The sequence below is a fragment of the Lactuca serriola genome, chromosome 2 (genome assembly GCF_051521515.1).
Source record: "Lactuca serriola cultivar US96UC23 chromosome 2, Lser_US96UC23_V15, whole genome shotgun sequence".
Classification (NCBI taxonomy): domain Eukaryota; kingdom Viridiplantae; phylum Streptophyta; class Magnoliopsida; order Asterales; family Asteraceae; genus Lactuca; species Lactuca serriola.
This window is the reverse complement of record NC_136409.1, coordinates 55,039,776-55,055,256: the sequence shown is the minus strand read 5'-3', so window position 1 is coordinate 55,055,256 and position 15,481 is coordinate 55,039,776.

Here is a 15,481-nt window from a genome sequence, read left to right as displayed (position 1 = left end):
TACTTATATTATAAAACAAAAATGGAAACTATAAGAAACGGGTTTTTTTAGATTAATTATGTTGTAGAATGTTATTTTGATGCTAAAAGCATTTTGGTCTTATTTATGTTATTAAGATTAGCCAAATGTTTTGATAATATTTTATGAATTTGTCAAGTGTTATGAAGTTATTATGTAATGTCCCAAAACTTATGACCAAAAATTACATTTTAATTATAATAAACCATCAACCAAAACGTGTATATAAAAACCATACAAGAAAATCATAATATGTCAATCAAACATCCTAATACATTAGTCATATAAAGCAGAAATCGTAGTGTGTGTGATGTAATCATACCGAGTTCTTCCCATTCAATCCGGAAGTACTTAAAATATAAACTGAAAATCGTAAGCACGAAGTTTAGTGAGTCCCCCAAAATATCTCATACCATACATATCAAACATACAATGGGTCATGCCCAAAAACTATCGGGCCCGCCCAACTTCCGGCCTCACACAACCAGAACTCACACTTAGAGAACCTCGCATACAACCTCTTCATCCTCAGAGTCTATAACACTTCCCTTAGATGCTCCTTATGCAGCTCCTGGGTCTTGGAATAGACCAGGATGTCATTAATAAACAGACTCATAGACCGATCTAACATGGGTATGCATACATGATTCATGAGGTCCATGAACGCAGCTGAAGCATTTGTGAGCCCAAAGAGCATCACCACGAACTCGTAATGACCTTAACGAGTTCAGAAGGCTATCTTCTGCGTATCCTACTCTTTGAACCTAATCTAATGATAACCCGAACACAGATTTATCTTGGAAAACCAAGATGCACCCTGAAGCTGGTAAAATAAAACGACAATCGTCGGGAGTGGATAACGGTTCTTCATTGTTAGCTTATTCAACTCCCGGTAATTGATATACATCTGATGCGACCCATCCTTTTTCTTCACAAACAAGATCTGCGCTCCCCATGGGAAACTACTCGGCCAAATAAAGCCATTATCTAATAGCTCATGCAACTGTGTAGACAACTCTTGAATCGTTAGATGTGCGAACCAATCAGGTGCTTTGGAAATCAGAGCCGTACTGGAAACCAAGTCAACCTGAAACTCCACTTGCCTCTCTGGAGGCACTCTAGGCAAGTCATTTGGGAACAAATCCGAATATTCCCAAACAAATGGTACATCATCCACAGTCACCTTAGCATTCTCTCAAGTATCAATAACATAGGCAACAAATCCGGAACAACCCTAATGAAGATAACGTCTGGCCCTAGCAACTGAATATAAGATCGGGCCGCGCTGAACACCCTATCCCTGAATCACCAACTCACTCCCACTTAGGGATCGGATACGCACCAACTGCTGCTCGCAAACAATCATTACCCCACTGGGGCACATCCAATCCACCCCACTATAACTTTGCTCTCACGCAGGGAATAAAAATCAAATCGATCGAACACTACTCGCTGATCAACTCCATAACACAACCCCGATGAACCCTAGATACTAATACTGGAGGATCATCAACAATCTCAACCTCTAATGGACAATCCAGCTCCCACGGAGCATCGATAAACCTCTTGATGAGCGCAAGAGATATAAAAGATCGGGTAGCCTCCGAATCAAACAATACCAAAGTAGAGATACCACTCACAAGGAACGATCTCGCCACCATATCAGGTGCTGCACGAGCCTCCTCGGCCGTCAGCCGAAAAGCCTTGCTCCTTAAAACAAGTGCATCCACCTTACCCTGGCGGCCATCAGTGATCCTCAAAGTCGCCAGAGCGGGAGTAAGGTGGATGCACCTGTTGTGAGGAGCAAGGATTTTCAGCTGATGACCTTTCTTATGCCCCCTCTGGCGACTTTGAGGATCACAGATGGCTGCCAGGGTAATGTGGATGCACCTGATTGCAACCGGTCCCCCTGCTGATAAAGTTAGAGAATTGGCATTTCTTATAGCCCCTCTGATTGCAAAGGAAGCAAATCAGATCGGATACTTGGATGGTGGTGGTGGTAGTAGTGCAATCACTATTGAAATGACCCGTTCTGCCGCACTTGAAGCATCCAGAACCACCCACCCTACATGCCCCATCTTGCACCTTGTCGTACTTGCTTCAGCGGCCCTGAACCTGATGGGCACTCTATCTCGAATCAAAAACCTTGGGCCTCTTACCCAAACCTTATGAACCTTGAATCTGATCTGACTTCATCTTCCTTTCCATCTCCAAGTCTATCACCCTCTCTGGCCCTCACTATCATATCATCCAACGTCCTGCAACTGGATTGGCTCACAAACTGCTAGATATCGCTCCTTAGTATCTTGTGGTATATCGCCTTATTCGTCTCCTCATCTGCCACATACTGCAGACTAGTAACGCCCTGTCATGGAACATATCAGTGATATTCGCCACCATCTCAGTAGTCTGGCAAAGGTCCCCGATACTCCCTCACCAACAGTTGGAGCTCAATCACAGGTGCGAACTCAGCTTGAAATCTCGTCACAAAATCCTCCCAAGTTATCGACTTAATCGCCTCGCCACCCAAGGCATGCCCAACTTCTTCCCACCAATCTTGAGCTCTGTCCTTCAGAAGACATGATGCATATTAGACCTTCACCTCCTCAGGACAAAGGCTTGAAGAGCAGGGCTGCTTCACAACAAGGGGAGAAAAGGAGATAAACATAATCAATCTGTATCACACGAGCCCCATGAAAGCTAATGAATTTGAATCGATCAGGTTAGAAAAGAAAACTTTGGCTGAAAAATATCAAAATATCAAAGAAGTCAAAAAAGGTAGGAAGGACCATGTTTCTTCAGGATCAGGGAAAAGGAATGTCAACATCATTTTGGAAAGAGGACCGAAGAAGTTTCAACGTTGACTCAGAAAGAAAATGTTGAAAGAGAGAAGAAGGATAAAGAACTTGATGAACTCAATGCCCTCAGGCAAAAACTAGATGTTGAAGAGGCTGAGGTTAGGAATTCTGAATTTATTCTTGAAAATAAGAAAGCCTTATTCCCATCCTGGACTCTTAAACGAATGTATAAGGATGCTACTGATGAGCTAAACACTTTTTTGTTAGAACCAAAAACTTCTTTTGACATCAAGAATGAAATAGAGTGCCAGCTCGATTTTTCGATCACACAAAGGCCCTTTCACTTTAGATGTTTTGAAAAGATAGAGAAATTCTTAATCTCCAACAACACAATAAACTTCTCATTTTAACTGAAATATGCTAATTCTCAATATGATTCTTGGAGTCCAAATAAAATCGTGGCTCAAAAGGTTGGGCTGCCTGTCCAAACAGAAGACTTTTTGAATATGCAATTCAAAGGATTTTGGGGTTACAATCATATTTTTCATGAGTTTACATTGGCTGATCTGCCATTTATGAACCCATATGATTGGATTTCGTTATTCTATATGTTTGTGAAACATGTGAAGAAGTTTTGAGCCAATATATAAACACTTGAGAAGGATGATCAAATGTTACATCCAGGAGATGACAAAGATGGATGTGGAAATTGCGCCAGTTCTTAAAAGAAAACCTATATTGACATATATTGAACAACCCCAAAACATTTGAAAAACTAATGGGAGGATTATTAACAAGGAAAACTAGAGCATTGTCTACAAGATAAATGAAGGAGGTGTGATTAAGAAATGGATATTCTTTATGATATATAAACACTTCAACTCTACAAATGATCTAAAAACAATCTTATCTTTGGCCAAAGCAAACAAATACAATTCTGCTATAGATGTCAAATGTGTTTCTGATATGATCCACTGGTATCTTTCTATCCAGGGATACATTCTAAAGATTATGGCAAGGATTTTTGAAGATCCAAAGTAATAAATTCTACATCATTCTGATCTAACACAAAGAGGGTGATTGTTAAGTCATTTTTAGTTTTCTGTTAAAGTAGTTGTTTGCGGAATTTTGTCTGGTTCCGATTCCGTAATGGGCATGCGTGTTTTCGGAATCATTATCTTTCTTCTCTATAAATAGAGTATTGTAGCTATCTTTTTCGAGCATAGACAGAATAGTTCCAAAACTGTAAACGAATTGTTCTACTGTTTATTGAATGAAAGTCTACATCTCTTTAATCATTATCATTTCAAATCATTACTTCATTTGTTATTTGTCATTTATATATAGAATCTATCGTTGATTTTAACTCTATCAAAACTTACTTGAGCTCAGTCGATTGCATGTGCCACACCACTTTCTTTCATTAGAAAACTCTTTTTATAAAACATTTCCTTTTGAAAAACCTACCAAATCCTTAGTTTGAGTTCATACACACTTGAGAGTATGCATGAATCCCTCAAACCAAGGCTCTGATACCAACTTGTAACGTCCCAAAACTTAAGAAAAATTTCAATTTTTAAATAATAAAACCATCATTCAAAAGGTTTCATAAAAACCATAATGAAATCATAATATATCATAAATCATCCAGTTACATCATAGTAAAATGAAATGCAGAACAATGTGGTGTGTGCGATGCGATCATCCTGAGCTCTTCCCCTTCGATCCGGAAGTACCTGAAATATAAACTGAAAACTGTAAGCATGAATCTTAGTGAGGTCTCCAAAATACCTCATACCATACATATCAAAAATATAATGGGCGATGCCCAACAACTATTGGGCCCCACCCGACATCAAGCCCCAATCAGAATAGATCTGTCAATAATATGAGATGGGCCCCGCCTCATCACATTCATCAAGCACCGCCTGGCATCAAGCCCCACCCGGTATACATACAGAAACATATACTAATGCAATAATCACTAAGACATATAGTATCCAATACACTCATCAACCCCTGCCTGGCATCAGGTCGTGCCCGGTATATATATCACAAACAGCACATGCAAGAGCCACATAGACAAATAGCATCCTAACCATAACAAATCGTGGGTCGGCATTTGTGACATCCCCATTTTCACGGCCAGAAAAGACCGATTTTGTTTATGCTTTATAAAAATCAGAGTACTTCTTTTAATAAAAAATATTGCGGAATTTGTTCCCAGAAAAACATGATAAATATGTTATCAATACATTTTTGAAAAAATGTATTTTTATTCATTTAAAACATTTAGGACGTCATCGTCAATACAGAAACATAAGCATAAACAGAACTTACATTCATTTACACAAGTGATCTACATCTCTTTTAAATCCCTTAGTGTAAAGTAGCTTTGTATCGACACCTGTGATACAAATAAGCTGGAGTGGGTCAGGTTGGGAAACCTGGTGAGTACATAGGGTTTTCAACCCACAATAATAATTATTATATTTAAACATCAAACAATCAACCCGATTACTCATCCCCGTTATCTTCTTTAGTATTCCTTAAAGAATTATCTTAAGGGTCATCTCCTATATCATATTTACTTCTCATCTTTTTACCTCACATTTCCTTATGTGCTCGTTCCTAAGGCATGAATACGTAGTTACAACGTTGCCTGAACTTGTAATTCATAGTAATGGTTAGAGTATCATCACATGAATATATAGTCACAATATCACCTGGACTCGTAATTCATCACCTACAGGTTATAAATCTGCTAGTGTTTCCACGGATTGTGTAGAATAGTCCGTGGTCGCCATCTATACTCTAGTAGATGACTAAATCTCTAAATTGTCGGACAAGGTTATAGTATCTTTCATCCTACATCACCGATTCATCATCACTTATCCATCACCTAATTATCATCACCTTCCTATCATCACCTATCTCTCATCATTTTATTTCATCACACACCAACTATTTCATCTACCCATGTTTTATCCCAACATATTTGTAAATATAAAATAAATATATATTTAAATCATTTAAAGCATGTATAAAATTATTAATCCATCATAGACAGCAAGTATTCAGATAATATGCACACATAACACGTAATTTATATAAAATACTTCATATCTATGTGTAAGATGAAAGGGACCGTGCACTCACCTGAAAAAGTTATGATTCCGAACTCAGACAGCGCTTTGCTTCTTAAAAATAATTTTCTTTGATGAAACCTAGTATTATTACCACTAGAGTTTAGTATATTATTCGCCAAGACTAAGTAATAGTCTAGCTATTATTACTATTATATAAGCGTTAAACAATACTTATATAACTCATAATAATAGCCCAAGTACTTATTATAAGTTCCTAATAACGTTACTATAATTAAATAAAAGGTATATTAAAAAATAGCGTAGGCGTAGCTCACTTACAGCGGGTTTTATAGAAAATTGGGTTTTGCTTCGAATGGCATTCCCGAGCCGAAAGCTCTTCCTATTGGAGCCGTCGAGCACTCCGGGACTTCCGCCTCGTGCTAGGGAGGTTCCCTAGGCTTTTCGGGGGGTTTCGGGGCTAGAGAGAGGTTCTAGAGAGAGAGAGTAAAGGAAAGAAAGAATGGGAAAGGTGTGAAGAAAATGATGGTGGGAGAGGTTCTACTTATAGGGTGAAAAATGGCTGAACTTGGTTCCACATGTCACCATCTAGTGGCAAGACTTAGGGCGAAAGCAATGGCCAAGATTGTGCCACATCACCCATTTTCGCATAACACACTTCCGACTTCTAAAATCCGTAACTTTCACATACGACCTTCGTTTTTGACGTTGTTTATATCCACGTGTAGGTAAAAATAAGATCTAAAACTTTCATTTTTACACCGTCGGCTAATTCTCGACCGATTTTAAATTTAACAGTACGAGGAGATTATATTGTTAAATGTCCGCGTAAAATTCATAACTTCTACATACAGACTCTGTTTCTGTCTGTCTTTTTACTGTTGAGTTTATATTAATGAGTTCTTCAATTCTCATTTAGGTCGCGTAGGGCAAAAATCGGTCGATCTAAAATTCGAGTTTCGGGTTGTGCACTGCTAAGCCAAATCTTAGAAAATCCATAACTTCGTCATACAAAGTCAGATTTGGGCGTTCTTTTTTTGCATGTTCTCGGTTTAATGTATACTAAAACTTTTGTTTAGATTTATAAGGCTAAAAAGTCCTCCGTCATAAATTCACTATTGACGTCTCCCGGTGCCGTGCCGGTTTTGCCGTAAAACTTCGACGGACCATAACTTCTTCGTTGTAACTCGGATTTCGGCGTTCTTTATATGTACGGAACCCTTGAGACATATTATACAACTTGGTTAAGATTATTTATTCTAAATAATATTTTGTATTATCTCTAAATTGACTAGCCCGGATGTACGGACGTTACAATTATCTCCCCCTTAGGATGATTACGTCCCGGAATCATCAACGAAACAGGGCTCACATGATGACTCCATATGTTATCTCTTCATCCTAAGTAGTAACCGTAACTTTGATGTTTCTTCGAACGAGTATCTAACTCTAAAACTTTCTTACTACAGGCGGTGCCCGATCTTGGGCCCACTCTCTATCTCATGTTAGACTTCCAATCATGATCTTCATGTCACGATCTCGATCTTTATTGGAGACATCTTCTTTAACAAAATTGAGATAAGCTTCTTCCTTCGATTATCATAATAGACCGATGGGTCATGTTCTAATGACCTCTCATCGTATGATGCATTGCTTGGACTCAGGTCTTTTAGAGTCACATTCCGGAATAGACTATACCTTCCTTCATGTTCTAATCACATCTTAAAAGGTAGCATTTCTAGCTACAAGCAACTATCGTGATACCTCTACCGATCGCTTTGATTATCTTTTATTTCAATCTTCCGACTTAAGTCAGATGCTACATCAAACTTGGTTCTCTGAACCACGTAACATACTTATCGTAGTCGGACTCAATTCGATATGACCACTAGGGTCGGAATAACAATCATCCTCTTAGTCGTTACCGAAACGATGGTAACGACATATTTGAATAAAACGGTATCAATTACTAGCTTCTTGGTAACCTTGTGACTTTCCCTGATCTAAGCGTGAGTCCTGTGCTTCCGGTAGTATAGGCCTCTACTACCATTCACACTTACTCACACTCTTCTCAAGTATTGTCTCGCAGTTCTCCAAGTTATTATCACAAAAACAATTTTAACACATACAAATGTGTCCAAACAATCATATAATTTTCTCTAGACTCTACTAGGACATCTTCCACGCGTATCTTCAATCATCAATTCTGCTTCAACTCGGTTGATGGTGGAAATGTCAGACGAGCGGATAACTTCATGGATTCTACCAAAAATCTTTTTTTCTTCTAATCGAACGTGTACTTCTCCCGTACTAGACGTATTATTTATTAAACGCATTCTAAAGGCATGATATCATTCTTACGATATCTTCCGATAGGTACCATTCAGTATCGTAAGCCTTCTCATTTCCTCCATTCACTCAATTCACTACGAGTCTTCACCATGATGTCCTGTACACCAAAGCAGGCATTCGGTGTATCGAGACGAGAATATAGATAGATGAAGATTTAGACGCGTATTCCTCCTTATTACTCCGAAAACTTACATGCCAGTTCTAACATCGTAATTAAACGTTTAAAAATTTGAACACATATAATTTCCAGATCCGGTCGGCAACAGACCATAGATCTGATCAAACAATAGCATAAAGCATAACAAATCGTTTAGCACATAAAAGCATTTTAGGCATCTTCCCTAATTAAGCTAGTGTTTGTGTCTATTCAGGTGTACTACCTAAAATATATTGGACACACTCCTCACGATCATCGCTTAGCATTCTAAGTTTAATTCTAGAAATAAATCCTTATTCCTAGTTCGCTTAAACTAATGCTCTGATACCAACTGTGACATCCTCATTTTCACAGCCAGAAAAGACTGATTTTGTTTATGCTTTATAAAAATCTGAATACTTCTTTTAATAAAAAAAATGTTGCAGAATTTGTTCCCAAAAAAACATGATAAATACGTTATCAATGCATTTTCGAAGAAATGTATTTTTATTCATTTAAAACATTTGGGATGTCATCGTCAATAAAAAAACATAAGCATAAACATAACTTACATTCATTTACACTAGTGATCTACATCTCTTTTAAATCTCTCAGTGCAAAGTAGCTTTGTATCGACACCTGTGATACAAATAAGCTGGAGTGGGTCAGGTTGGGATACCTGGAGAGTACATAGGGTTTTCAACCCACAATAATATAATTATTATATTTAAACATCAAACAATCAACCCGATTACCCATCCCCGTTATCTTCTTTAGTATTCCTTAAAGAATTATCTTAAGGGTCATCTCCTATATCATATTTACCTCTCATATTTGTACCTCACATTTCCTTATATGCTCGTTCCTAAGGCATGAATACGTAGTTACAACGTCGCCTGAACTTGTAATTCATAGTAAGGGTTAGAGTATCATCACATGAATATACAGTCACACCATCACCTGGACTTGTAATTCATCACCTACAGGTTATGAATCTGCTGGTGTTTCCACGGGTTGTCTAGAATAGTCCGTGGTCGCCATCTATACTTTAGTAGATGACTACATCTCCAAATTGCCGGACAAGGTTATAGTATCTTTCATCCCACATCACCGATTCATCATCACTTATCCATCACCTAATTACCATCACCTTCCTATCATCACCTATCTCTCATCATTTTATTTCATCACACACCAACTATTTCATCTACCCATGTTTTATCCCCACATATTTGTAGATATAAAATAAATATATATATTTAAATCATTTAAAGCATGTATAAAATCATTAATCCATCATAGACAACAAGTATTCAGATAATATGCACACATAACACGTAATTTATATAAAATACTTCATATCTATGTGGTGTAAGATGAAAGGGACCATGCACTCACCAGAAAAAGTGATGATTCCGAACTCAGATAGCGCTTCGCTTCTTAAAAATAATTTTCTTTGATGAAACCTAGTATTATTACCACTAGAGTTTAGTATATTATTCGCCGAGACTAAGTAATAGTCTAGCTATTATTACTATTATATAAGCGTTAAACAATACTTATATAACCCATAATAATAGCCCAAATACTTATTATAAGTTCCTAATAACGTTACTATAGTTAAATAAAAGCTATATTAAAAAATAGCGTAGGCGTAGCTCACTTATAGCGGGTTTTATAGAAAATTGGGTTTTGCTTGGAGTGGTGTTCCCGAGCCGAAAGCTCTTCCTCTCGGAGCCGTCGAGCACTCCGGGACTTCCGCCTCGTGCTAGGGAGGTTCCCTAGGCTTTTCGGGGGGTTTCGGGGCTAGAGAGAGGATCTAGAGAGAGAGAGTAAAGGAAAGAAAGAATGGGAAAGGTGTGAAGAAAATGATGGTGGGAGAGGTTCTACTTATAGGGTGAAAAATGGCTGAACTTGGTTCCACATGTCACCATCTAGTGGCAAGACTTGGGCAGAAAGCAATTGCCAAGATTGTACCACATCACCCATTTTCGCATAACACACTTCCGACTTCTAAAATCCGTGACTTTCGCATACGACCTCCGTTTTTGACGTTGTTTATATCCACGTGTAGGTAAAAATAAGATCTAAAACCTTCATTTTACTCCGTTGGCTAATTCTTGATTTAAATTTAACAGTACGAGGAAATTATACTGTTAAATGTTTGCGTAAAATTCATAACTTCTACATCCGGACTCTGTTTCCGTCTGTCTTTTTACCGTTAAGTTTCTATTAATGAGATCTTCAAATCTCATTTAGGTCACGTAGGCCAAACACTTGCGCAAATTCGCAACAGGAACAACTGAGAAGGCAACGGGCAGGGAACCAGAAGAATAAAACAAGGAACAAACAAAGGAACCGTAAGAACCTGCACCTGCAAGGATTTCACCAACGCTAAGCCTCGAGCCTTCAACTAGACGGGAGGCGTAATAACCCTGAAACTATGGATAGAGAACGTGGAATCAGTGTTTGAAATATATGGATGTCTGGATGAGTCCAAGGTCAAGTTTGCGACCTACACATTCATTGATCAAGCTCTTTCCTTGTGGAATGATCACATAGAGGCCATGACCACTACAAGAAAGAGGTTAAATAACTACGGAAATTTTCTACAAAAGTAAAATCCATAGTTATTCTGCTACGGAATGGCTTGTCGTAGCTATTTTGCTATGGAACTTGCTACAAAATTACATTCCGTAGGTAATATTTGAATAACTACAGAATTTTGCTACAAAATTAAAAACCATAGCTATTCTACTATGGAATATACTACAAACTAGTTAGACGTAGGTATATTTGCTACGGAATTAACTACAAAATTGCATTCTATAGCTAATATTTGAATAACTACAGAATTTTGCTTCGCAATCAGAGTCTGTAGTTATCATACTACGAAATTTGCTATAGAATTATAAGGCGTAGGTATTTTGCTACAACTGTTGCTACAAATTAAAGTTTGTAGTTACTTTGCTACATAAATTGTTACAAAATCAAAATATGTAGCTATTTGCTACAAAATTTGCTACCGCATCTAAGTCTGTAGCTAGCTTGCTACGCCTTTTGTTATGGAGTCAAAATCCGTAGCTATGTCGCTACAGAATTTGCTACAAGATCATAGGTCATATCTATTATACTATAATATAAAAACCATAAATATTATACAATATAATTTTCTAGTATGCAATTTTAAGTCACCATGGCTTATTTTTATAGAAAATATATTGAAATGGAAATAAGCCTGTAATGCTCTATTTTTTTAAGATAATTGTTTCAAGAATTGAAAGTTTGTTAAATTAATAATTATATAATTAAGGAGAATAATTTTAAGGAATTTTGTCGGTGATAAAAACGAATAAAAAAGATCCAATAAATATTAAGTGGCTAAATAATAAATAATTAAAATAATAATAATAATTATAATAATAATAATAATAATAATAATAATATTATTATTATTAATAGTTAAGATGAAATAACATCCATGAAACAATAATGGAAGATAATGAAGAATTAGGGGCTAAAAGTGTCATAGTTGAAAACCTTTTGTGAAAATAAATTTGTTTTGAGGGTATTTTCCGTAATTATGGGAAAAATCAGGGTCTAAATTGAAAAATCGAGGTTTTTCTTTGTTATACTCGACTGGATAAATTAGGGAGGATCGGGATTGGATTTTGGCAGCCCACGATTTGAAGAAACACATTTATAAGCCCTAATCTAACCTTAATCGATCTAGAACCAAATTATGCGCGTGTTTTCATTTGCCTGTCGAGAAAATAGTCAACATGAAGGACAGTTGCGATCGGAAGGAGGGTACTATCGGACTTGGTGTTACCGGAGGTGTTACTTGTAGGGAAAAGGGTGCCGAGAGGAGTGTTCCAGTCTCATTCTAGCTATTTGGTAATTCTTCTTCTCTTTTTCTCATCTCTTTTTCTTCTTTCCACTAGGAAACCACCAAGGACCGCCACCGGCAGCCTCCTAACGCCAGTGTGAGTTAGCTCCTGCCACCATAGGCCACCATGGGTTGGTGGTTGTGGTATTTTGGTCCAGGGAAGTCCTAGGTTAAGACATGAAATGAAGCTTTATACATTATTATTATTATTTTGTTAAGTCCTAACTTTATACTCCATTAAGTCATGCATTAAGACTTTTGAGTAAAGTTCTTTTGTATAATTTGGAAACCTCATATGTAGTCAATAATTGTATTAAAAATGTTAAACTATAAACTTAACTATTAAGTCCTTAATAAAACGCCAAAAATGAACGAAAAGATAAAATGGCATATTTTTCCAATTCTGCCCTTCAACTTCAAAAATCCGTTTGAGGCAATCCGAACATCTAAAAATTATGAGACTTACTTTCTAGAATGCTTAGTATGTCTAGTTTGTTCAAACTTTGAATTAATTTTCCAAATTCTTGAAAGAAAGTTGTTGTTGGAGGACATGATTGCAAGAAAAGAGTTTATGGGTTTGGATCATATGACTGGTCCCTTTTTCTTGAAAACTCTTCTCAAATATGCATTTCACTAGATAGTAGTTCGGAAAATCAACATCTTTATTCAAAGATCCAAAAACTAGAGGAAACCATACATAAACAAAGGATAGAGTTGGGTGATGTGAAAAACATGGTCAATGATATGAGAAGCACAAATAATTAATAATATATTTTTTATTGATTGCATGTTTAGGATTTCTAGTTGAGTTTGACTATTAGATTAATTTGATTGCTGTAATGCCCCGGTTCATGGTACATGAATTTATTATACTTTATTTATTATTTATGGTATATTTAACTGTACTAAAAAAATAATAAGGTGGGGGTAATTATGGCTAATTATGGACCCATTGTGCAATGCAAATGTTTTGGGGGTTAGAGGAGCCGTTATGTCAAACTTGAAGGGCCAAATGCTATGTTTTTGAAGCCTTAGACCCCCCTTGATCGGAAACCAACTTAGGGTAGCCCATAATCACGTCCAAAAGGCCTATTAAGCCTCAAAATTTCGGCCTAACCCTATCAAGTTAAGGGGGTGCCGTTTTTCTTTGTGTAGCCGTGAGTGAGAAGGGAGAAAAGAAAGAACGGGAGTGGAGAAGAAGGGAGCATCAAAAGTGAAGGTTGGAAGGAGGATACGACATCTTCATCAAGGGAGAAACATTCATCATTCTCAAGTAAGTCATGCAATCTTATTCTCCTTCTTTCTCTTCTACCTTTAAACGAAATCTTCACCAACACCACCACCATCGCCAAGGTGGTGGCAGTCACCGCCAGCCACCACTGCCAGTATGGCAGTGGGTAGTGATGCTCCAAGGTGTTTTGAGGGCTAAGTAGTGACATGGATTGTTTTGGTCCCAAACCTTAAACCCTAGTTGGTATTCTTCCCATGATGGCATTGTACTTATTTTGATGTTTTATGCAAGAAATTTCAAGAAAAGGGGTTGAGATTTTCATTAAATTCTATATCAATGAAGTAATCTACTGTTATGAACTCATTTTACTGATTATAAGCCTAATTGGATATGTCTTAATGGGTTAAGAGGTCAAATTAACCCTAAAAAGACAAAGATGTGATTTTAGGATTTTACCCGAATTTGTCCATATCTTTAAGAGATGATATCTCGATCATGCGAAAACCTTTTTAATCAAAAGAAAAAGCCAGATTTTAGTTTTTGAGTCCTATACATTTCATTAGTTTTTACCAAAGGCCAGAAATGCCCCTAACTAGGGTGAAATCGACCATTTACCCAGACTGGTCCATAATGAACTGTTTTGTGAGGCAGTTTTGTAAAAATCGTCAAAAATTGTAGAAAAATCGTACAGAGGTGTGCAAATACTACTTTTAAAGATAATGGCCTGTACTTAATGCATCTAAATTTGTTTTGAAAAATAAGGCGTTTAAGGGGGGTAAAATAGGTCCCGAACAAGACTATAATTTATACGTATAAATCTGAAAAAAAAAATAATAATAATAACACTCAAACCATTATACTTTTGAGATATCAAAGTACCATAACTTAAATCTTTTTTGTCATTATTAGGAAGTTGAAGGTTAACCTGGTATGAAGGGGTGTTTGTATTATTTCAAGGGTGTTTGACTACTAGAGGTGAGTTCCTCACTTTATAACCTTAGAGTATTATATGCCTACTGTTAGGTCGGGTAAGAGTAGGAACTATATGGTTGATAGTTAAAGTAATAATTGTTGAATTAGTTATGTTTGATGTACTTATTTGTTATGTGGAATGTATATGCATGATATGTTTGGGCTCGACGGCTGAATACCGAGTCGATATTTTGGGGATCGACGGCTGAATACCGCGACGGCTGAATACCGAGCCGACTGACCGAAGGCCATTATGCCAAGTCAGGGGGACCGAAGGCGGAAACGCCAAGTCTGTGGACTCGATGGCTGAATACCGAGTCTTTATTTGGGTGTTGTTTGGGATTTGTTCCCAAGTAGACACGTGATATATGATATTAATGTTTATATGTTATATGGATGTTTGCATATTTTGTTGGTGGCATGATAAGTAGTAGGGTGTAATATTTCTAATGTTATGTTGTGTTGGAAGTCTAATTTGACATACAAATGATTATAACAGGTACATCAGGTACCAGCAAGGGTAATGGTTCGACTTAAGTATACGCTGACGCGGTTGAAGATTGGATCCTTGTCATAAAATTTATTATGGAATTTAAGGCTTTTATTATTCTATTATAACCGAGTTACAAACAAATCAGTTTATCTAAAGTTTGTTTGGAATTACTAAATTGGGGATTTGAATTTTATAAATTGGTTAAGTTATATTATGGATGGATGTTTTTTTTTTAAAATAAATGTTTCGAAAAGTTTAAATTTATTGGAAAATTTTGGGATATTATAATTGGTGTTTTGGACAAAGTAAAATTTTATTTGATGATAAACTATGTTTTTATTAAGAGTTTATGTAATTTCTTTTACTGTTTAATGCAATTTTATAATGTTGATTTTGTTATTAATTTGCTTTGGAAAAAGCCGACTCATTTTTGTATTTATTTTAATTAATTCTGTCACATTTTAGTAGTTGAATTGTTATGGATG